General features: G+C 36.1%; 1 protein-coding gene across 1 annotated transcript in view; it reads left to right on the top strand.

Moving 5' to 3' along the window:
• LOC126977221 (solute carrier family 12 member 4) overlaps positions 1-26529 on the top strand; it is a 477718-nt gene that overhangs the window by 90491 nt on the left and 360698 nt on the right. The window lies entirely within an intron of this gene.

Raw genomic sequence — 26529 nt, 5'->3', positions numbered from 1 at the left:
ATGGTAAAAATTGACGAAAAGCTACAACCATTACTGGAAGAAAATACTAAATTAAAACAATCTGTTGAAAAGTTAGAGAACTTGGTTGAAAAAACAGAAGAAGAGAAAAAGTCGAATAACATCATTATATTTAGGTTAAAAGAAACAGAAAAGTCAAACCTTCAGCTTACTATGAAAATTATTGAGGAACTAAACAAAATTGATGTGGACATAGATCATAGATACATACTATGCGATAAGGTTTGGAAAGAAAGAAACTAACACAGAAAAAGGTAGACAGACCTATTGTCGTCCAACTGATAAACAAGTGGAAAAAAATTGAAATCTTGCAAAATAAAAGAAGTTAAACAACATTTATATTACAGAAGACTTTACAAAACGAGTTCTAGAAATACGGCGGTCGCTAAAAAATCAACTAATGGAAGAAAGAGCAAAAGGCAACTATGCAATTATTAAATTTGATAAATGAATAGTGAAAGATTAAGAAAGTTTTGGTAAAAGGAAAAGGTCCATGCCGTCACCCAATGAAAATGACCATTACAAGTCTCTTAATATCAAAAATAGCGAAAAACCAACGCCAAAAGTCCACAGGAAGAACGCATTTGATTTTATGAGGAATAGATCCAACTCTTTAACCATGGACAGACCAAATAATCAATAGCAACTAAAATCGGACAACCGAGATCTGAAAAATATATTAAATTTTAGTAAAAATAAGGAAAACTGTAAAAATAACACAATCCCAAGACGGCTGGTCCCCGTGGCGTTGACCTTGGATCAAATCCCCCCTTCGGTAATCAAATATAATAAAACAACCTCAAAACTTCCAGACAACTATAAAGGTAATAATAAACAATTATATATTGGAACACTTAACGTCAGAGCTCTTAAAAGCCAAACAAGACTAGTAGAACTTACAGAAGCTCTGAGTGTAGTAAATTGCGATATTCTAGGACTGAGCGAGATTAAAAGAAAAGGTGAAGAAATTTTAGAGTTGAAACAACATATACTATATTACTATGTAGAAGATACACGAAAAAATGGAGTTGGGTTCCTGATAAATAAGAAATGGAAACAAAATATAGTAGAATTCAGATCATACTCTGACAGAATCGCTCTGGTGAAATTGCAGTTCTCCAACTTCAAATTTATATGCCTACGAGTGACTATGAAGACGCAGAAATTATTAATATTTACAACAAATTAAGTACAATACTGGAACAAGCAGATAGCAGAACATTTATAATACAAGGAGACTTCAACAGTAAAATAGGCAAACAACAAATGCAAGAAGAAAGAAAACAAATAGGTGAACATGGATTGGGTAGCAGAAATTAGAGAGGACAAATGCTGTTAGATTTTTGTAGATCAAACAACGTCAAAGTAATGAATACCTTTTTCAAAAAACGAAATAACAGAAAATGAACTTGGATTTCCCCAGACTCAAAAAGTAAAAATGAAATAGATTTCTTCCTCTGCAAGTGTAAAAATGCTTTTGAAGATGTAGATGTGGTAAATAACCTGAATTTCTTTTCGGACCACCGAATGTTACGTTGTAAGATAACACTAAAGAAAGCAATAAACAGGAAAATACCATCTCCATATACAAAAGCATACAGTATTGCAAATCAGGAGGAGTATAACAAAAGATTAGAAAAATATATATCACAAATAAAAACAAAAGATAATATACAAATGTACTATGATGAAATTGAGGAAAGCATAAAGAAAGCAGAAAAAAATAATCTTCCTGATAACAAATCAAATCAAAATGAGTTTTCTTATCAACTTAAAGAACTTATAGAAAAAAGAGCAAAACTAAACTTGTAAAGCAACCGAACAGAAGAAGAAAAAACACAACTAAAAGAAACTAACAAAATGGTCAAAAAACTTATTAGGAAGGAAAAAAGACAAACAAAAACTTATATTATCATAGATACATTATATATATCAGGATCAACTAAAACAATAAAACGAAGATTGTCACCGGGAAAGAAATGGATAGCTGGGCTTCCAAAAACGTCAAAAACAACAACAGAAACAAAAATAGAAAGAAATACTCAATGTTGCAACAAGCTTCTACAAAAATCTATACAAGAGTACAACTATGAAAGGCCAAGATGATATTATGAAGGACTACCATGACAATGAAAATGGTGATGAAATACCAAGTATCATGAGAAAAGAAGTAGAAAGTGCGCTGAATTCACTAGACAATATAAACAAAGTACCAGGACCAGATAATATTAGCTCAAGAAGCTTAAAGGTGGGAAAACATGTTATATTGAATGTCGTAACAGAATTCTTCAATAAAATTCTCGAAGAAGAGAAGATACCGACCCAGTGGACAACAACAGAAATCTCTCTAATACATAAAAAGGGTAGTTTCAATAACATCAATAACTACAGGCCCATAAGTATGATTACCAACCTATACAAAACTCTCAAAGATTTTAACAAAACGTATAAACACCTATCTAGACATACAACAGCCACCAGAACAAGCTGGATTCCGAAGCTCATATTCGACAAGTGATCACCTGCAATGTATCCAACAAATAATAGAAAAAGCTAAGGAGTACCAACAAACTATCTACATAGCATTCATAGACTTTAATAAGGCCTTTGACTCTGTAGAGCACGGTGCAGTATGAAATGCGTTGAAGGCGGATGGAGTGCCAAATAAATACATAAAGATTATACAAAATATTTATCAGAACAGCACGGCACTGATTAAGCTGGTAACTAAAGGTGATATATTCAGAATCCAAAGAGGTGTCAAACAGGGTGATCCAATGTCACCTAAACTATTCAACTCAGTTCTACAGCAAATATTTTTTCGACTCAAAGATAAATGGGAAAACTTAGGAATTAATATAAGTGGACAAAACCTTACCAATCTAAGATTTGCTGATGACATAGTTATTTTCTCAAAAACACCTAAAGACTTACAGACAATGTTAGAAGATCTAAAAGAAGAAAACAAGAAAGTTGGACTCATAATGAACATGGAAAAAACTTAAAAAAAATAAAGATATATGATTAAACATTAGAAGAAGTAAATAAATACACATACCTCGGTCAAACAGAAACATTTAAGGGTTGGCAAGACATAGAGATAGAAATGAGGATACAACTAGGATGGAATAAACTTTGGGCACTGAAACATATACTAAAAAACAAAGACGTTCCTTTCAGATAAAAATCAAAAACATTTAACAGCTGTATCGCTCCCTCGCTAACATATGGCTGCCAAACCTGAGCGCTCAAAAAACACCAAGCGAAGAGACTAAAAGTGACGATATATTTTTGTCTTTGATGTCTATTTAATGCAGTATTTTGAAGTTGGTGCCAATTTAAACATACACTTCCAGATCTTATTTGAGTTCTTAAAGATAATGCAAAATATAAAATATATGGTTTACATTTATACTATAATTTTTCTTATATCTATTTCATTTTAAATATTAACTTGGATTTGGTATTTTTATTTTGTTTATTTGGTTTGCTGTTATCCCTTATTGATTTTGCAGTCGTAAACCGCTGTTAATATGTATTTCCTCAATTTTTTTTATGGAAAAGGAGGACATACGAGCGTACCCATCTGGTGTTAAGTGATCACCGGCACCCACATTCTCTTGCAATCACCAGAGGAATCTCAGGAGCTTTGCTGGCTTTTAAGGAAGGTGTACGCGCATTTTTTTAAGGTACCCATGTCGTATAGTTCCGGAAACATCGCACAAGGAAGCTCATTCCACAGCTTTGTAGTACGTGGAAGAAAGCTCCTTGAAAACCGCACTGTGGAGGACACATCCAGATGGTGGGGATGATATCCTACTTTGACTATGATAACATCGTAGATTTCCATTTACTAACTTTTTGTCTTTTTCTGACTAGAATCAAACTAACTTTATATAACCCCTGAGCCGGGACGCACATAGAATTAAAAATCGCGTAACTGCGACGGCCGTAGACTTGAAGTTCACCCCCCTTCCCCCGGACTTTTTTATTTAAGCCCTCAGATCTAACAAATAAGACAATGTTTATTATAACATCATTTAACTGTAATTTGGTTACATCTCTATACATTATTTTTATAAATATTCAAAAACATGAAAAAAAATAGTCCAATGCAGGGCGCTCGCGCGCCTGAATTAATGAATGAATATTTAAAAGGTTTGGTGGAATTGTGTATCATATACAGGTCTATAGAAAAGTCCGCGATGGTATATGTCAATCTCTTAAGGATAAAAAACTATATCCTTCTATAACCACATGTTATAAAATCATCCAGAATTACATTTTTATTTAATTTTAACTCATTAAATTTGAATGCATATTTCCCATGGCTTTAGACTACATTATTCCCGAATACTCTCGTACGCTTTACACTAACAAATTGTAAGTCTATGGTCCAAGCTATTGAGTTTTTTTTATGACAATAAGGGACGAGTTGTGCAGGACGTTCAGCTGATGGAAATTGATACGCCCTACCCATAACAATGCAGTGCCGCTCAGGATTCTTGAAAAACCTAAAAATTGCGCTCGTCACATTGAGACATAAGATTTAAAGTCTCATTTGCCCAGTAATTTCACTAGCTACGGTGCCCTTCAGACCGAAACACAGTTATGCTTACACATTACTGCTTCACGACAGAAAAAGGCGCCGTTGTGGTACCCATTATCTATGTGAGGTGTGTAACTTAAATAAAAAGTATTTAATTTAAGTGAGACTTGAATAAAAAGAAAAAACTGCCTTGAAATATTGTTTATTTCAACGATAGGTAGAGACTGGATTGGTAACGATATATGTAAATGAAATCAATTTCTGAATTATTCTGTGCGAATGAAATTCAATTGGGCCCCAGGCCACAATTAGTGCGATCGAGTTCGGAATTCATTCGTTTTCGAGTCGCACGTATATCTGATTTGAAATGTACTCGTATGAAATGGAATCATTCGTATGATAAACGAATTATCATTGGGCTGCGGTACTGGAGGTAACATCGCTTCGTATTGATTTGAGCTACCAACTCGTTGGAATGAGGCTGTGTACTTTATTATATTGGTATGGATATGATTAGGAACGATACGAAAGATAATATTATAATATCTTGTAATTCTCTTGTTTGGTAGATTAGCTTAAAGTCTAGTCAACATGTTTATGTCAAAATATTTTCGCCTTGTCCGAAAATTAGATTGAGGTGTCATTTGATTCGGAATGCCTTGTTTTTGAAAAAATGTTAAGGCCGCCCGCAAAAATTGCAATATTTATAAACAATTAAGAAAGAAGAGAAAATTTACTTTAAAAAAAGTCCTAACTCCCGGAAATGTATTGAAATTGAAATTTTAATTCGGAGAAGGCGAAAAAGTTTTGACTTAAAAAGCACTTTTTGACTAGACTAGGCTTTTCTCGGATTGACGGGTTCTAAGTCAGTATACCTGTCGCGCTGTCGCCGTTGAGACAAAAGTCAAAGGATAAAGGACTATTGCAGCTTCAAATAAAGAACATTGTTCTGTGTACATAATGTATAATATCGAATTGAATTGTGATCCTCATTTATTTTTGATTTGATTTGATTTGATTCTTTTTCATATAATTTGAGATTACTATGAAATAACAAGTCAATAGGTATCTATGTAGGCATCCCGACTAATATTATAAATGTAAATGTAAGTTTTATTAATGAAAATAAGGGACGGGACGAACAGGCCGTTCAGATGATGGTATTTGATACATCCTGCCCGTTACAATACAGTGCCGCTCAGGATTCTCGAAAAACCCAAAAACTCTGAGCGGCACTACAATTGATGGATTGAACTTTGATGTGAGCACACACACACGCGCAAACAAGAAATTACGGTGTCATTATTAAAAATGTCAAGTGGAAGTAGAGGTTTGTTCCTCATTATGCTTAGCGTAATACCAGTGGGAGGCTCCTTTGCACAGGATGCCGGCTAGATTATGGGTACCACAACGGCGCGTATTTCTGATGTGAAGCAGTACTGTTTTGCGGTCTGAAGGGCGCCGTAGCAAGTGAAATTACTGGGCAAATGAGACTTTACATCTTATGTTAGATTATGGGTACCACAACGACGCGTATTTCTGCTGTGAAGCAGTACTGTTTTGCGGTCTGAAGGGCGCCGCAGCTAGTAAATTTACTGCGCAAATGAGACTTTACATGTTATGTCTAGCCGCTCAGAATTTTTGGCTTTTCCAAGAATCAAGGAGCTTTCAATTATCACCAGCAGAACGTCCTGCTCGTCTCGTCCCTTATTGTCATAAAAAAATAGGATCGATCGAAGAACTTTTTGCTGAGAACATAATGATTATTTTTGAGTTTTTTTAGGTTATTCGAGAATTTCTGAAAGGTACAAATGCTAACATAAGATATACACCCTTGATGAACGTTAGTTCTGTGCCGAGTTTTAACCCCAAATTTTGAAAATCCCCTGTCCTCGCAGATAAGAAAATCAATCGACAGCCGATAATTGTAGTAGATAATCTAAACCACATACCTTTCCCAATTAAAACAATTTCATCATATCTTCGTACTTTTGTACAGAATTTATAATTATTGGGTGTAAACGTTTTCTATATACTTCAAGCGAAAAGTATGACTGGATTATAATCGTTTAAGTAGCAAGATATCTTTTATAAAATCTTTGATATATCAAAGATTTTCTAGTCGCTATTGGTTTTTAGATAGGGCCGAACTTTTAATGGAATTACTTTTAAACTTTGCCATATTGTGAACAGATCAATCTTGCAATATACAGCTATTTCTAGCTTAAGACGCGTTTAGCTTGTGAAATTGTATAAAGCGGTCTGTTCACGATATGGCAAAGAACAATAACCAAAAGTGGCATCAAAAAAATCTCATTCATCAAGACCAAAGTTGTAGGTTATGATTATTTTATAACAATACCAATGTCTGTACAATATTGTATATTTTATTTAAAAAGAGAGTTTCTTGCACCGCTTCTTCTCTGAGTATCCAGTATACTAGAAATGACATTAAAAAGAATATCCAAATGATTTGAGTTTTCTTTAGAGTTAATTCCTCTTCCTTCTTTAAAACAAACACGTGTTTCGCCTCTATACGAGGCATCCTCAGGACGTGTTGACTAGCCAAAATCTGTCACGAGACTGAATCAAATGAGTCGGAAACCGCTCTTTTATACCCTCGTCCCATGAAATGACGCGTTGTGATTGGTCGGTTGTTGTAACGTATTACCCCGGGAAAAGATACGTAACAATGGTGAAGGAACCAAATTTGTTTGTTCATTCAAAAATGTAAACATGTTATTTTTGTGTTTTATGATTTGTCGTTGCTCTAACTCTAATTTAATTAACAGGAATTTATTGAAATGGAATTAACACTAAAGAAAATTCAAATCATTTGGACAATTATAGATTTCCGCAAAGTAACGCCTACTTCAATAAATTTTATCAAAAATAATTCTAAAGGGATCAATTTTGAGTAAATAAAGGCCTTTTATGCCTTTTAAAGTAAATGAACTAATTCGGATCGATAATTAAATACAAATAGATACAATGTAACAAAAAAGGTACTTCTCATCACTTATGTTCAACGTGATCGCTCATGAACAACAGGGTGGAAAATATATTTTAATGAATTAAATGGTACGCTATTTTCAGACGGGGTTTCTTCTGAATTAAGATTAATAATGTTATAATGTGTTGCTGGTGAATGATGGATGACTTGTAAACAATATAGTTAGAGGTCTACGCGGACCTCTAACTATAACGCGCGCGGAGAACATGTATTTGAAAATGAAACGAAAACTTGAAACTTCTCGAATTTTTTACGTGTAAATTAGTGTTTTTTTTAATGAAAATAAGGGACTAATGGATACGCTCTGTCCATTACAATGCAGTGCCACTCAGTATTCTTGAAAAAACCAAAAATTCTGAGCGGCACTACAATTGCGCTCGTCACCTTGAGACATAAGATGTGAAGTCTCATTTGCCCAGTAATTTCACAAGCTACGGCGATCTTCAGACCGAAACACAGTAATAATAAGTAATGTAATACCGTTGTGGTACACATAATCTAGCCGGCATCCTGTGCACAGGAGCCCACTGGTTGCATTTACTAACTTTTGTAATAACAAACATTTAACAAAACACTTTTAAAGGATTAAAACGCATGTTATTGTAACTGTTTTTTTTTATATTAGATTTTTGCGTAAAAGTTACATTTTTATTTTTATTTTAGGTAACCCGACGTTTCAAGACCTTTCCAGATCTCGTTTTCAGGGGGACTGCAGATGAAATGAGTCAAAGATAGTATTTGTCATAGTTGTCATTATGAAGTTAGGGCCATTTATTGCCTCGGAGGTGGTATTTGCTGTAGACAGATGGTAACTTTTACGCAAAAATCCAATGTAAAAACACAGTTACAATTACACGCGTTTTATTTCTTTAAAAGTGTTTTATATAAATGTGTAGAACTCGCATTAAACAAACATGTATTTATTAGTATGGTACTCACGATATGTATTTTATTAATTTGATGCCGATATTTCAATACAATCGCATGAATCCTAGTCGCGGCGGAACTGCGGAGGCGGAGAGAAACTCTTGCCATATTGACACTTGACACTAAAGGTACAACAATAAGTCCACTTGGCGCCTGGTCCATTCTGGTCTTTGATTCACTAATTCGTAAGTAAGTAACCGTCATAAAAATTACAGTGTTAAAGTTCCACGATGATAAAAGCTTAAAAATGTATTTAAAAATCAAACGAAAACTTGAACTATGAGAAATTGTTTAAGAGTTTAGTGTCTGTCACTTGTTGTTTCTCAAGTTTGCCGAAATATATCGTTACAGTAATATTAAGGCTGAGTTGCATTGACTAACTTTAGCAATAACAAACATGTTGAAGTACCGGTTAAGCAAAAAATCTGTTGCACCATTTGACAATTTTCAGATGACGTCATAACTTTAACTGTTAACCGTGACCATACCGTAACCGAGAACTTTTTAAGGTTAAAGCTATTGTTAATGTTAAATAACGACCTGTGAAAAGTTTCAAATCAATATTCGATATTGACTTGATAGCCTAAAGGCCGTTCCCAATATTTAGTCTATCTCTTACTTGAGATAAAAATCGTAACTATCGTTGACGTGTCTGTCCCAATAAATTTATCGACGGTAACTCACCTTTTCCGTACACACTGCCTGTCAATGGGACGACGTATACCTTACCAAGTTTGTATGGAAATAGCAATTCACGCGTCCCATTATAAGGCGATAAGAATGACTTATCGAGTATATTGGGACAGCTTCAGATTATTAACAGCGAATTACTGACAGTAGAAGGTAGTAATTTATCTCTATCTGTTAATAGTATATTGGGAACGGCCGTAAGACTGCTCGATTCTTCAGGTATATGTTTTTTGGTGGTTTTAGGCAACAATGGTTTATAGTAAAAAGTAAATATAAATTCTTTTTCTTCAATTTTATTAAAAAAAAAACAGGTGATTGTAAATAATCAAGAATAATAGGTATACCTGTTTACACCTGGCCACCCTAATATTGAAGCTGACTGAGAGCTGGAAACCATTTTTTTTCAATTCTGTACATAATTTCCTTTAAAATGACGAAAAATTTATTAAAAAAACATATACTTGTAATTTATATCAGAAAATTAATTATATTTAAATTAATTACAGGTAATGGCGGCAAATTTTTAACCGACTTCAAAAAAGGAGGAGGTTCTCAATTCGTCGGTATGTTTTTTTATGTTTGTTACCTCAAAACTTTTGTCTGGATAAACCGATTTTGATAATTCTTTTTTATTTGAAAGTTGATGCTTCCCGTGTGGTCCCATTGCAATTGCAATTTGGTCTGACAATGATGACAATGGCAACCATGAGAAAATCATAAAAGTCTTTAAAGTCCTATAAGTAGGTGCGGGACAAATTTACGAATAATTAATATCGCGCCTACCGATTATGATAATTCTTTTTTTATTGGAAAGGCTATATTTTAAAGGTAGTTGGTGAGAGTTTAGTTTGGTTCTAATTATGGGATCTACACAAATTTAGGCAAATTATTAGTTAGTGTAGGTTTATAACTACTTACGTAGTTATAGGTGAGATGTGTGCTTGAGTCGCATACGCGACTTGAGGAGGCGAGAGGCGAGAACGGAGCCGCGGCGGTTTAAAACAAAAGATTCAAATCCTGTTTTTAAACTTGTATAATTCACAAAGTGTCGCAAAAACCATGCTTTACAACATCTCTTAATGGAGCGACAAAATGAAGTCCAATTCAACCACAAGAATACACATGTTTGTGCGTTAAAAAGTGTCCCTTTGTCGTATTCCCTCGATTCGAGATCATCTAACTGCCACAGCCTATATCGGCATAATTGGTGTCGATATATCGAGCGACGTTGTAAGAGAAGGCCAAACTAGCCTCAAAAAAGCTTGGTGTACTCAGTCAGGCGAGACAGTATTTCACTATAAGCCACCGCCTGCAGCTACATAAGAAGCAAATTCAGCATCACATGGAGTACTGTTCTCGCCTCTGGGCGGGAGCTCGCTAGTACCAGCTTCATCCATTTGACCGCATACAATGAAGAGCGGCTCGATTTATAGACGATCAAGTCATCTCCGATCGGCTTAATTTTTTGGCGTTGTGTAGATAATATGTGGGTTCTCTCTGTATCTTCTACCGCTTTTCTATTCGGGTCGATTCCAGCGGCCGAATTCCACCACTGGACATTACGTGCAAAGTACTACCCAAATCACGTTCACGTCTGACATTCCACAACCCCGCGTTTTGCAAGAAATTTCTTGCCTTTCACAACCACTTTGTGGAATCAATTACCTGCTGCTGTTTTTCTGAACCGATACGACTTAGGGACCTTGAAGAAAAGAGCATAAAGGCTCCCACCTTAAAGGCCGGCAACGCATCTCTTGACACCTGTTGTTGCGGATGTCCATGGGCGGTTGCCTCACCTCTCCCCATCCCGTGAGCGTCTTGCCCATTTAATCCCTCTTATCTTAATATAAATATCTTAAATTTTAAAATAAAATTTATATAATTCTTCTGTTAGTGTGTTGACAGTGAACTCCCCCTAAACCGCTGGACATATATGAATGATTTTTTTTGTGTGTGTTCAAGTGAATTTGGGGATGGTTCAGATTCACAATTGAATTACCTCCAATTTTGATGATTTTTTGTGTGTTTCCATGAATTTGAAATTGGTATAGATTCTCATTTCAGTCCAAACATAATTCTCCTGTTCATGTGTATGTTAGTGAACACATTCTAACGGGTGGACCGATTTTTAAAATTTAAGATGTGTGTACAGGACAACGTCTGTCGGGTCCGTTAGCTGTATATATATAAACGTACGTTTGAATTCCAAAATCGAATACACATTGTTACTTTCGCTTCAGATAAGAACATTAATAGATTCTCAAAAGGCCTCTCGACCTCGAATCGAGATTCTGCTTTGTCCTTTTATACATTTTCCTACGGTTAAATCATTTTGATTTTTCTTAGTCAAGCATTGTTCCAATATCTTTGCATAATTCATTAAGTTCCCACAAAGGATCTAACTACTAAGGTCCCCGTGGAGATTCATTATTTTCAATAACTCAAGGGGAATAGAAGAAGAAATATCGTATTCCTGCTTTCAAGCTATTTTGTTAGCTGATTTCAGTTCGCCAGTAAAATAATTACTAGAGTCTTTATGAATATGTATCTTTTTTCTTCATTTTAATATTTTTTTTTGGAAAAGGATAAACGAGCGTTCTGGTCATCTGGTGTTAAGTGATTACCGCTGGCTAGATTCTCTTGCAACACCATAGGAATAACAGGAGCGTTACCGGCATTTATGGAAGGTGTACGCGCTCTTTTTGAAGGTTTTGCACAGCTTTGTAGTACGTGGAAGAAAGCTCCTTGTAAACCGCACTGTGGAGGACCGCCACACATTCAGGTGGTGGGGATTATATCCTAACTAGTGGCGTGTCGTGGGGAAAATGAAAATGGAAATTCGGCGACAGGAATCAAATGAAACATATTGCGAGAAAATACTCGTACGCATCATTCTTAGGATATTATATTTATACACAATCTATACATATAAATAAAATTGGACTGTCTGTTTGTAATATTGAAATAACCGTTTTTTACTACATGTATATGAATATATATACAATACTTACACGAAAATAACATATTTTACAATTTTTGTCAATCTGTTTGTCTGTTTGTTCCGGCTAATCTCTGAAATGGCTGACCGATTTTGTCGAGACTTTTATTGGCAGGTAGCTAATGTAATAAGGAGTAACTTAGGCCACGTAAATTTTAGAATAATTCTTTTATTTTAGAAAAATAAAGTAATGTTGCAATGTCCAAGAAACGGTCTAACACTAAAATTAATTTATATGGTTATATTTATTAATATATAAATATATTAATATTGGAAGATATAACTAATCTTAACTAAAGTAAAAGTTGCCAATTATTAATAAAGCTATTAAACTATGAGATGGTTTGCAACATAATAACATGTAATTTCCTCTGAGTATTTACATCCTCTTTGGTCTCTACAACTGCATTTTTTTTAAATAAGAGGTGGCAAAGGGCAAGAGGTATATATAAAATCATCTCGGTGAAACAATCACCCATTTCACCCATCCAAAGAGTGTCTAAGTTTAATATAATATATATTTTTTGAAGTTATACTTCTTTAGGCGTGTTATGAAAAAAATGAAAGTGAAATTTTAAGATGCGCGCGCATCACTGTAATACAAAAAGTTGAACAGGTTGAAGTTGGTTCCTAAAATTTTGTGACGTTTGCGTCAATCATTATTTTTTATTTTTTGGTTTCTTCGTCCATTATGAGGATAGACAAAGAGTTCATAACGTAGAATAGCACGAGGAATAAATAATTTTAAGGATTTTTGCTTTGTTAGGCCAAAGATGTACAATTTCTTGCGCGCTTATTAAACATATAAGTACACACACACACTTTTTTATTATTTACTTATCGCAGGTGCCAGTGACGAACATGTCGGTGACGCGAACCCATAACATATTCCTTTACCAAATAGTGCCTAAAGAGGCTAAACAAGTTTTCACTTCAAAAATGAAGGAAAATCTTGTTGATAAGACAATAAGACAAGTGCCAATAATTCGGTAAAGTTATGAAATTTGCATTCTTACGTAACGAGAATAGTATTCTATTTATTTATAGTCCATGTTCCCAACGTGTGTCTCGCTTGATGAATTAATTAAAAATCCGTCCGCACCCTTCTATGAAAGCTTCTAACGTAATGCCTGTTTTATTTTGTACTATTTTAGCTTTGATTTTGTATCAAATATATTTCATTTCAGACAAAATCATGTAAGCAAATGGCCGCTCTGTTCAAGGTAAAGGCTACTGAAAAAACAGTGTTGCCTGATATAGTCTATCTATATCTAGGTAGATACTTTTTGTTTTTTTTTGATTTGATAAGATTATGTATATATGCATGCGAACATAATATAAAATGTATAGTTACTTAATTTACTTTACTATAAGATCCAGTGGGAGGCTCCTTTGCAACAGGATGCCGGCTAGATTATGGGTACCACAACGGCCCTATTTCTGCCATGAAGCAGTAACGTGTAAACATTACTGTGTTTCGGTCTGAAGGGCTACGTAGCTATTGAAATTACCGGGTAAATGAGACTTAACATCTTACGTCTCAAGGTGACGAGCGCAATTGTAGTGGCGCTCAGAATTTTCGGGCTTTTCAAGAATCCTGAGCGGCACTGCATTGTAATGGGCAGGTCGTATCAATTACCATCAACTGAACGTTCTGCCCGTCTCGTCCCTTATTCAAAAAAAAAACCATTCAGCTACCAAGCCATAACGTGACGGGCGTAGAGTGTTGACGTCGGGATCATATCGCATTATGCTACGTCTTAAGGGGCATTGTTTTGAAAGATTAGAGATACTAGCAGCTAGAAGAACATATCAAACGGAAATACAAAAAGATAGAAAATAAAAGTAAAACTATACTTTACTCTGTGATATTGTGAATATTAAACTAGCTATCCACTAACTAACGCACACTGGACTGGAAGGTCATCTAAACGCAAGTATGTTCTATAAGTCTATGGTCGAAAGTTAATTTTGGTTGTTGCATTAATATGACTGATTCACTTACGTCAGTGAAGCCAACTCCATTTTAATCATTTAAATTAGGTTAGGTTCAAATAACAGGGAGGTTTCTATTCGTATATTATATATTAATCTAATTAATGTAAGTATGTACCGTACTTTATTATTATATTTTAATGTACTGGAAAACTTGCAGTTCATTTAGAAAGTGTTGCCATCTATGTTATCAATACAGATTTAAAATGAATTGTGTATCCAAAAGTTGTCTGCCGCTTATTGATGTGGCTTAGTGAGACTAGATGGCGTTGTTTAAGTAATATGTCTAAGTCTTAAGCCATTTTCAGTAGATGGCAGTGGTAAAATTTTAGAGAAATTGGAAGTATTAATGTTTTGATCAATTAGAATCTAGGTAACTAATAATTAATTAACTTTTATAAACTATAATGATAACAAGACAATGATATATTGAATACCTATATTATTATTAAAATGCCTAAGATGTCCATTATGATGAATAAATATTAAATAGCATAGAATCAGTTAAAATTAATAAAATATAATTTTGAGGCAGTGATAATAAATAACATATTATAATTTAAAAAAAATAGAAATGCGAGACTGAACATTCATGAACTATGAATTAAATATTTATTCTATCCCGAAATGTTCCCTACGAAGACGGGACCCGCTATCTCTCTTAACCTTATCTGGGAAAGGTTACTATAATACCTTAGAAGTTAGATCATCTATGTCTAGATAGATTATCACAGCTGTGATAACGTCGAAAAAAATTGAGTTTAGAACTAACCTCTAGTTTGAGCAATTCACGCACAGTAACACAAAGTGTCATGCAAATCACGAGTGTAAGACGTAGCATGTCACCCACACTAAACTAATATTCCTGGCCTGTTTTTATCGGTTGTCTAACAGGAAGAGGCTCTACATAGACGTATAAATTATCTAAGTCTAATACCGTTAGACTAACGGACTCATAACGTCTGTACATATCTATAAAAAATGTCTTCTCGTACCTAATGTCAAATGACACCATTTTTCTAAATTCAACTAAAATCGATAAGTTAAAGATTTTTTACGGCCGTTCCCAATATTCAGTCTATCTCTTACTTGAGATAAAAATCGTAACTATCGTTGACTTTTCTCTCCCAATAAACTTATCGACGGTAACTCACCTTAACCGCGCACGTTGTCTGTTAATGGGACGACCTATAGCTTACCAGCGATATAAAGTTCGTATGGAAATTGCAATTCACGCGTCAACGCGCAATTATGACAGCTTCAGATTATTGACAGCTAATTACTGACAGTAGAAGGTAGTAATTTATCTCTATCTGTAGATAGTATATTGGGATCGGCCGTTAGTCTGTCTGTCTTCGGCTATCTGTAGTTCATTTAAATTAGCCTACTGTATCGTATACAACACAATATGAAATGATAATTATGGTTCAGCGAAATAAAAATGAAATCCATGAATTGTAAATATTTTTTCTATGAAAATAAGGGACGAGACGAGCAGGACGTTCAGCTGATGGTAATTGATACGCCCTGCTAATGTAGTACCGCTCAGGATTCTTGAAAAACCCTAAAAATTTCAAGCGGCACTACAGCGGTGCTCGTCATCTTGAGACATAAGATGTTAAGTCTCATTTGCCCAGTAATTTCACTAGCTACGGCGCTCTACAGACAGAAACACAGTAATGCTTACACATTACTGCTTCACGGCAGAAATAGGCGCCGTTGTGGTACCCATAAATTAAAATAAAACTGCCGTACATTTACGTAGTCTTCGCAAGCGAAGGGACTGGTAGCCGTTAGTAAGTTATATTATAATATAATGCTACAACCAACTCAATTGACAGACATATCTTTGATTTTGTCATGAATGAATAAGCTTTGAAGTCGGATTTCACTGCATCTAACGAGATTAGCCAGTAAATTTAGATCCAGTATTCAAATTGCAGAATGGAATTTGCAAATGTCTGCACGTAGAGTTGCTATTGCAAATATCAATTCTGTCGGAAACACACAACTGAACGAACTCACGTCAATACAGCTGTGTTTGTTACAAAAGATGCTCGGAATATCGAAACGGAAATCAGAAATGTGTAGGTATTTTTCTATTTCCGTTTGATCCCCAGTATGGTCGTAGATATCAACAAAACGTGATATCTCATATAATTTATAGGTCCAGATGTTAGACAACCGAAAAAGCGGCCAAGTGCGAGTCGGACATACCCATGAAGGGTTCCGTAGCAACAAGTAACATCTAATATATAAAATTCTCATGTCGCGGTTTTTGTAGTTAAACTCCTTCGAAACGGCTTGACCGATTCTCATGAAATTTTGAGTGCTTATTGGGTAGGTCTGAGAATCGGAGAACATCTATTTTTATCCCCCTAAATGTTAAGGGTGGTCCTCACGAATTTTATTTTTTTGACATTTTTTTAAATTTGTTTGATTATGAGTCAGCATTAAAAAATTCATACAACTCAAATTTTCATCCATCTACGAACAACAGTTACTTTTGTATCGCGATATTAATATCGGCAATACAACGTTTGTTGGGTCAGCTTGTAATATATATATATATATTAATGATATCAAAAGGGAAGGAAAATTCTAAAGAATTCAATTTCGAGAAAATAAATACCTTTTTATGCCTTTTAATAACAAATCATGATTTTATATCTCTCATGATAACAGATATAATATCATGCTAAGATCTTTTATACGTCTAGAAGTCTATAAAGACTATGAAAGCTGTGAAAACGTCGAAATAAATGGAGTTTAGAGCCTCTATTTAGAGCAATTCACGCACACTTACACAAAGTGTCATACAAATTGTACTAGTCACGCACACTAAAGTATTAAACCTTACCATGAAAACTTTCACAGAAAATTGGTTTGAACGAGATCTAGTATGTAGTTAATCAAAGTTACAATGAACTACAAGAACTTTTATATTATTACTAGCTGACCCACCAAACGTTGTATTGCCGATATTAAAATCGCGATACAAAAGTAACTGTTGATCGTAGATGGGTGAAAATTTGAAGTTGTATCTATTTTTTAATGCTAACTCATAATCGAACAAATTTAAAAAATAATGTCGAAAAAAAAAAAATTCGTGAGGACCACCCTTAACATTTAGGGGGATAAAAATAGATGTTCTCCGATTCTCAGACCTACCCAATAAGCACTCAAAATTTCATGAGAATCGGTCAAGCCGTTTCGAAGGAGTTTAACTACAAAAACCGCGACATGAGAATTTTATATATTAGATTACATACTTATACATAATAAAAACAGGATTTACAGCGTGATTGCAAAAAAACTAATAATTGAAAAAAAGTGATTATTTGTGAGGTTTCTTTAAACAAATGATTTGCTTTGAAGGGCACCGTCGCTAGTTAAATTACTGGGTGAATATAACTTAACATGTCCGAATATAAAGGGCCCGATTGAAATTGATGATTCCCACCATCCGGCTGAGTACAAGATACCAGGTGAGTACAATACATTTTTCATCATGACTCTCAAGGAGTTGGCTAACTTCTCTGATCTATTCTCGGTCTTCTTTATCAGTTTTACTTTTTTTATGGAAGAAAAGGTTTTACTAAACGATATTATTGGTATGCAATATAAATTTAGATTTTTTTTTTATTGAGGCCAAACTGGTCTATTTACGAGGGAGTTCTGAAATAACAAATAACACTCGGCATCATAATCTTCTTACCATTTGAAGTTGATGTACCATTAGTATTTTGATCGCAATCTTAACCAGATCAAATTCTAAACATGAAACATTAAGGAATCTATTCACATTTTGAAACATAACATAAACCAGTATATATATATAATAAATTAGCAGTGAGAGGCTCCTTTGCACAGGATGCCGGCTAGATTATGGGTACCACAACGGCGCCTATTTCTACCGTGTAGAAGTAATGTGTAAACACTGTGTTTCGGTCTGAAGGGCGCCGTAGCTAGTGAAATTACTGGGCAAATGAGACTTAACCTCTTATGTCTCAAGGTGACGAGCGCAATTGTAGTGCCGCTCAGAATTTTGGGCTTGTCAAGAATATGGGATGGCACTGCATTGTAATGGGCAGGTCGTATCAATGACCATCAGTTGAACGTCCTGCTAGTCTCATCCCGTATTTTCATAAAAAAATAAAGCTATGTAGCCATTTAGGGGGAGATTATAGACAAAAGACTTAATAATAGTGACATACTTTTACACAAATTATCTTGCCCCAAACTGGACATAGCCTGTGATATGGGTGCGATATATTCTATACAATATACTTACTTAAACATACATAATATAAAAATCAATGACTCATAAACTTTTATCATCCATTTTTATTATATAAATGTTTGCACCTACCGGGATTCAAGCCCGGGGCCTTTAGCTCAGTAGGCGAGGTCACTAACCACTTGGATATATAGGGCGTCATACAGAAGATATATATATGATATATATATGAGTACTAGCGTATCCGACAGACGTTGTCCTGTACACACGTCTTAAATTTCGTCGAAAAAAAATCAATTCAGCCGTTAGTAGGATTTCACTAACATACACATGGGCAGTATAGTTATATATGGACTGAATTGAGAATCTTATGTCTAAACCTTTCTCAAATTCACTGGAACACACAAAAAAATCATCAAAATCGGTCCAGCTATTTAGGAGGTAGTTCAATTATGAATCTAAACCATCCTCGAATACACTTGAACGCACACAAAAAAATTCATTCAAATCGTTCCAGTCGTTTTGGAGGAGTTCACTGTCAATACACGTACAGAAGAACTATATATATAAAGATAAAATAATACCAATGCTTTAGCGGAAATTACTGACGGGAAAAAGAGAAAAACGTAATGAATTTAGTAAAAGTTTCATCATTTAAAATAAGTTCTCATAACCTGACATATAATAATTCGTACATGTTTTAAATCAAATCAAATCAAATCAAAATCAGTTTATTCACGTAGGTCACGGATGTGACACTTATGAATGTCAAAAAAACATTTTTCTTATTGAATCTACCGCTACTTCGTAAAGGGTTGAGCTAATGAGAAGAAATAGCAAGAAACTCATTCCCACTCTTTTATATCAAGATTTACATCAACATCGATTTACAAATCATTTCAATTACAATATAATTGGTAAATTATAAAATGATTCAACAAACACACTCAAACATCAAATAGTCAATGTCTTACAGGAGTAAGTCAAAAAAGTAAATGTAAATTAATACAAAAGTTATTGAGTACAGTAGCTGCATCATCCACATACACTTTATATTATGAAATTGAATTGTTGAATTGAATTGTTTTGTTGTAAGTCTGTGGTTTGTTTTGCTATCGTTACATCGTGAAAGCAAACCTGGGATGTCAAGTATAGTCTAGCGCACTGGAAGCTGGGTCGATACAGCTGAATGTCGGCCCGGCCAATCTGTACTATGCAATGTTATCTATGTTCAGTGTTCCAACTTTTAGGTTGAATGGTCGAACATGTCGTTAAGTAACTTAAAGTAAGCATTTGAAGTTAATGAGTTGGTGGTTATATTATGTATGAATTCGAGTGAATATTTTATTATTTTATACAATAGAAAATATAGAAATTGTTTGTTTTTGAAGTGACCACTTCTTTAGCGGCTTTGAGCACTTCTCTTGGGATGGGTATAAGATGTTAAACTCGCGTCAGGACAAAATATAATATAAAGTTATTATTACAAAATGTTTTATAGCCATAAACGTTTTTCGAAAAAAAATATTTTTCATTTCGAAATAAATATAAATCATATTAAGTATCACTACATATTATAAAACAAAATCCGACGCTGCTTCTGTCTGTCTGTCTGTTCGCGATAAAAATACTATTAATTAACAAATATTCAATTACCATCAGCTGAAGGTTCTGCTCGCCTTGTCCCTTATTTTCATACGTTTGCTTTGAGCATGCTTATTTATGAGTATGCTTAAGCAAGCATGCTTATTGCTGGCAAATGTTGCATGAGCATGCTAACTTTAAGCATACTTAAAAGCACGCTTTTTTTGAGCACGTCTGTCCGTACCATTAAGATATAACAAAATAATGTATGGTGGGATTGTCTATCTTATACATAAAGTTCTGCAAATGCAGCGTTTTTTGTTTTTCAAGAGGAGTAAAATACATTTACGTATTGAAGACCCCGAAACGGGGCCCATATGTCGGGCTCGGGTGTAAGCCCCCTACCGACTAAAAACCTCCTCTGTCTTGATAGCCCTGAAGGCTTTTACAGCGAAGCCGGGCGGGGGCCTTGGAGGCCGAAAATGTAGCTCACAGGCGCGGGGCGTCTCGGAAGGAGACTCGAACCTCGGACCGCCTGCTCACTAGGCGGGATGGAGAGAAGATCAATAACGATCTAATATATCTGTTAGTCCAGTGGACTCTAGGTTTGAAGAGACTTCGCACTCGCCGGCGAGTGCGGTGATATATGTCTGAGTGTATGTAAGTGTGTGACTATTTGTGTGTAGTGTTATTGTAGGTGTGTGATTTGTGATGTGAGTGTGAGTGGTGTTAAACGATTACAGGAAGAGGACTATCTCGTCGGGCTTCTATCAAAGTGTGTGAATCGTATTATATTAGGTTGTGGCCGCTGGAAATCGTCAAAGTGACGAGTGGCAGCGGTTTGATGTACAAGGCCGCGCCTACGTCTTTGAGGGCGAGAGTGTGGTTGGTTTGGTGTCGGTGTTGGTAAAGGTTTTGGTGTCGCGTTCGCGATCGTTATATAGTCGTCCGGGTCGACTAGTACGTGTCGAGGTCGCCTCTGTTTGTTCAGACTGTGGTCTAGAGGAGTGTAAGCACATGCCTCCCTCACCAAGATTAATATCTTGGTGAGGGAGGCATGTGCTTACCTAATGGGTGCTCGGCCACCTTATCAAAGTAGCGTCGCGATATCTCCTTGAAATGTTGAGCGATGGTCGGCAGCTCAAGATCGCGATGGAGATCTACGTTACGAACGAACCACGGCGCTCCGGTGGCCGTGCGCGTGAATCTATTCTGAACGACTTGCAAACGCCGCAAGTGGCTCGGCGGGGCGTGGGCAAACACGATGCTTGCGTACGACATAATGGGACGTACGATGGTCTTGTACAATGTCACCTTGTGTCTGAGCGGTAGTTTGCTTCTCTTGCACACAAGTGGATACAGGCGGCTAAGGACAAACCGGGCTCTATTGCAAACCGTGCTGATATGTTTTGCGAAGTTCATGTTACTGTTAAACGTAACACCTAAATATTTATAATGTTGGGCCCACGGAATAGGGGTCCCATATAATTTAACAATAGGTATAGGATAGGGGCCAAAGATTTTATTTTATTAGTATTACCAAAGAGTACCGCTGTACTCTTTGAGGGATTGACTTCAATCCGCCATTTTCTGAACCAGTCTCCTAGTTCATTAACGGCGGCCTGAAGCACTCTTATATGAGTCGCGAGGCGCCCCCGAGTGGCGCCATAATAAAGAGCCGTGTCGTCCGCCTATTGTGCAATTTGCACTTTCTGAGGCTTCGGGAGGTCACTCGTGAAGAGTGAGAAGAGGGTCGGGGACTACGACCGCTGTAACTGTACGGTATTGGATTCGTTTGAGAATATACTCAGTGAGTCGGTGGGCTTGTTGGGGACACGAGTGAGCAGTCCTGAAACCAAACTGATGGTCGGGTATCATGTTCTGCTCCACGATATAATATTTGAGGCGCGCGAGAATCAGACGTTCGTATAGTTTACCTAAAGAGTTAATTAAACTAATGGGTCTATAACTACTGGGATAAGTTTTACGTGTACCAGGTTTGGGAATTCCGATAACAATGGATTCCTTCCATTGTTCGGGGAACGCGCAATGTAATAGCAGTATATTAAAAACGGTTACTAATAAATTAATGAGTGTGGGAGGCAGGATTTTAAGAACCCTGTTATTTATAGAGTCGGGCCCCGGGGCCTTTTTGGAGTGAAGCTCCCTAATAATTCCTTTCACCTCTATACTAGAGGTGGGTTGTATTGGCTCGCCTGATGGGCTAAGAGAGATGCGACGTTCAACTTCACAGTTTACTTCGTTAACATGGGCTGGGTCGGTAGCTGCGTTCGGGGTGCACTGACTCTCAAGACTGTCAACAAGGCACTCCGCCTTGTCCTCGTCATCGAGGGCCGGCAGCAGTGGCTCTGCGCTTCTCAGTGAGCAGCTCTCTGACTTCTGGTGGCAGTATTAGCCGATGCGGTTGCATTGTAGGCACCTGCTTGGTGCAGGCCTCCATCTTATTGTGGATGTGGGATGTCACACAGGAGATGGCACTCTGGGCTACGTCAACCGAGTCAATAACGTCAGGTATTGAATCCAGGTGCTCGGACGTTGTGGTCTCGAGTTCCTTCTCCAACCGTTGCCAGTCGATCACAGTGTGCAAATGCAGCTGTATAGCTCTTAAGGATTACATACTACATATATCCATTTTAATACTTTGAAAATTAGCAATTATAAAGCGGTTATGTAATGTAAAAGCTGTTTACACAAATACTATTTGAATCTCTATAATTTTATTACCACAAATTATAATTTCCGATGACTTTAGACTATTATTTCTGAATACTTATTTTTTTGTATTGACAGAGCAGCTTCTTTCGGTTCATCAAGTTATTAGTAAGAGTATTATTAGTATAATGCTAAAAACAAACATATAAATTATCGTACGAAATCCTCATAAAAATAGAAAGTGGCATATTTTTTTGGGTCAGATACCTATTAGCGAAATACGCATTTATGCGAAAATCTGTGTCAATATTTTATTACCGAAATATTCCATGAAAAACAAGCTGCGCAAGGCTATTCATTTCCATATTAATATTTATTTACACATTAAGTTGTAAATAATAATAAATTCTTCCGTTCGTTAACTTAAAATTTTTAAGGTTCCGTGACGAACTTATTAATGATGCTTCGCTGTCCGGGCCGTCCCTCTGTCTGTCTGCGAGCTCTATTTCCTTATAATTATTATTTGGAGTGGTTGCCTATTTGCCCGTGGGAGGCTCCTTTGCCCAGGATGCCGGCTAGATTATGGGTACTACAACGGCGCCTATTTCTGCCGTGAAGCAGTAATGTGTAAGCATTATTGTGTTTCGGTCTGAAGAGCGCCTAATGAAATTACTCAGCCAATGAGACTTCTTATTTCTCAAGGTGACGAGCACATTTGTAGTGCCGCTCAGAATTTTTGGGTTTAGTTCATCCACAGTAGACATATTATATCTACTGTGCCTTAACTGTGCGTTAAACTTCCTATTGCCGCTATGACAACAATAAAAATGATAAATTAAATGGCGAATTCAAAGGTTACATTAATTATCGTTAAAGCGCCATCTATCGTTTCTTTTAAAAAGTATTTAAAAAAGCACATGTTGTGGCAGCTGCAGTAATAAATAGTGCGATGATACGGACCCTTCGTGTGTAAGCCCAGTTCACACTTGACAGGTTTTCTATCGAGTCGTAAACATTCCAAATTGCTTAAATTATAAATTAACCTTCAAGATTTATAAGCAGGAATACATATTTAAGGTTATATAGATTATAGCCCTATAAATTACCCTTGACAATAGGACAAATCTGTTTATTAGTGGGTTATTGGCAAATACCGAGATTTTACATCTGAGGTCTCAAGGTGATGAGCGCAATTTTTCAATTATCGCTCAGAATAGCCAGTGGCTTCTTTGCACAAGATGCCAGCTAGATTATGGGTACCACACCGGTGCCTATTTATTCCGTGAAGCAGTAATGTGTAAGAATTATTCTGTTTCGGTCTGAAAAGCGCCGTAGCTAGTGAAATTACTGCGCAAATGAGACTTAATATATGATGCCTCAAAGTGATGAGCGCACTTGTGGTGCCATACAGAATTTTTGGATTTTTCAAGAATACAGAGCGGTAAGATCATTGTAATCGGCACGGCGTATCAATTACCACCATCAGCGGAACGTCCTGCTCGTCTCTTCCCTTGTTGTCGTTAAAAAAGGGATAGGTTTTTCATAACCCTTATACCATTAGGTGAACGACTTGCTTGTATACACGACACACACTACTGACGACGTCCATACATTTCGGGTCCTTTTGTTACAGTATTTGTACTGCAGAGTGAGACCATAGGATTCCATGTTTGTTTGTTTTCTAAAACCATCCTCCCTATTAAAATTGTTAGAATGTTTTTTAATATCAATAGCTTCTTTAACAAGTCGTGGGATGTATTGGCGTTCTGCAGAAATCACCCATAGACAATGCAGCTCGATCCAGTGGTTGGTACCGGCTTTAAGCAAGTGATCGGCTATTGCAGATCTTATAGGACGTCATTTTTGATTTCGCTAATGTGTCATGCAATCGCTCTAAATATTGGCACCAAATTTATAAAATAGGGATATATTATTGTATTGTATATATTATACTGAAAAATGCTGACGAAGACGCGGGCATTAGCTAGACTTTAAAAAAAATTGATAAAAGTGAATATATTATGCTGTTACTTGTTATTTCACTTTATCGAAGTGAAAAAATAATATTAAATAGTAGCTGAAACTCAGTTTAATTTTGCCAATTATCTGTTGCCAATTTATTCTATATTTTTTTTATGAATTAGGAGGACAAACGAGCATACGGGTCTGGTATTAAGTGATCACCGCCGCCCAAATTCTATTGCAACACCAGAGGAATCACAAGAGCGTTGCCGGCCTTTAAGGAAGATGTACGCGCTTTTTTTTGAAGGTACCCATGTCGTATCGTCCCGGAAACACCGCACAAGGAAGCTCGTTCCACAGCTTCGTAGTACGACGAAGAAAGCTCCTTGGAAACCGCACTGTGGAGGACCGCCACACATCCAGATGTTGGGGATGATATCCTAACTTGTGGCGTGTCGTGCGAAGGTTACTTAAATATTGTTAAGATATTCAAATATTTATTTATATATTACCATACTAAAGCCAGTTTTCGGAAAATAGATACATGATTACCATAACTTATACATAAATCTCATTCATCCGTAGTCGTGTAAAATATTTCCAATATATCCTACAAGTTTTCTCTGTCATATTTCTCTTTTGGTCAATTCCCATGCTCCGCTTCGAGTTGTATTTCTTCATTGCTGAGGGTCGTGATTTCTCTGAGAATTAAACTTTTTGACAATAGTTTACCATCTGTGTCTGTCTTTGGCTACATGCAGTGCGTTATGAAGTATCCAGAGATGTGCGGATTTGGTCAGACCAGTCTTATAGGGTTGCGACTTTTGGGTCGTCGCCTACCTTCCCAGTAACCTTCAGTTGTTCGAGGTTGCGGCCATCTTTTCTGGCGATATGATTGATGACGGAGGCAGATGGATGAGAGTCTGATTTTTACATCTAGAGCGTTAAGGATGGATTGGTTGGTGCGGAATGCTATCCAATGGATTTCAAGCATCTTCCTCCAGCACCACATCCCAAAGGTATCAATCCGATCTCTGTCGGCTTTCTTTAGTGTCCATGTAGCTTTAGCTATGGGGCTGAGATATGGACAAATGCTAAGGATTGGCGAATAGGCTTAGTTCTGCAGCATATGCGGTTAGGAAAATTAGACGGTTAACTGACATAGATACGGCGAGATAAGTATACTTTAGTTATTTTCATAGTAATATGTCCTATGGTATATTGTTATGGGGCAGTGCGGCCGATATTAATACCATCTTTGTGCTGCAGAAGAGAGCTATTCGCGCGATTTATAACCTAGTTTTTAGAGAATCTTGACTGTTGCTTCTCAATACATTTTTGATAATGTTCTGTATGTTCATAAGCACATTGAGGAATTCTCTAGAAACTGTGACATTCATAATGTTAACACGAGGAACAACATAAACTTGTTATGCCTACTACTCGGTTGGGTCGTGTTAGTAAGTCTTTTGTTGGGCGATGTATATGCTTCTACAATATGATTCCAGAAAATGTACAAAACAAATGTGTTACGAAATTTAAAAGAATTGTTAAAAAACGTTTGTGTGGGAAAGGTTATTATAGCATAAACGATTTTCTTAATGACACCACGGACTGGGAATAAAGCGAACACCCTCAGGCTTTTTAATAATAAATGTTTATTGTACGATATTACATTGTAATCCATATTTTATATAAAAAATAAAAAAAGCCCGCTGAGTTTCTTTCGCCCATTCTTCTCAGGTCTGAGGCAGTCTCTTTTGAATGGGTGGTAGTTTTTGACGTTCAATAAGTGATTTTAAATCCTATTTTGAATAAAAATATTTGAATTTGAATTTGAATTTGACACATTTAGATGGACATTGTTAGATGATAAAAAT

The sequence above is a fragment of the Leptidea sinapis genome, chromosome 44 (assembly GCF_905404315.1).
Source record: "Leptidea sinapis chromosome 44, ilLepSina1.1, whole genome shotgun sequence".
Taxonomy (NCBI): domain Eukaryota; kingdom Metazoa; phylum Arthropoda; class Insecta; order Lepidoptera; family Pieridae; genus Leptidea; species Leptidea sinapis.
Note: the sequence above shows the minus strand (reverse complement) of the source record. Positions and strands in the feature narration are given on the sequence as shown.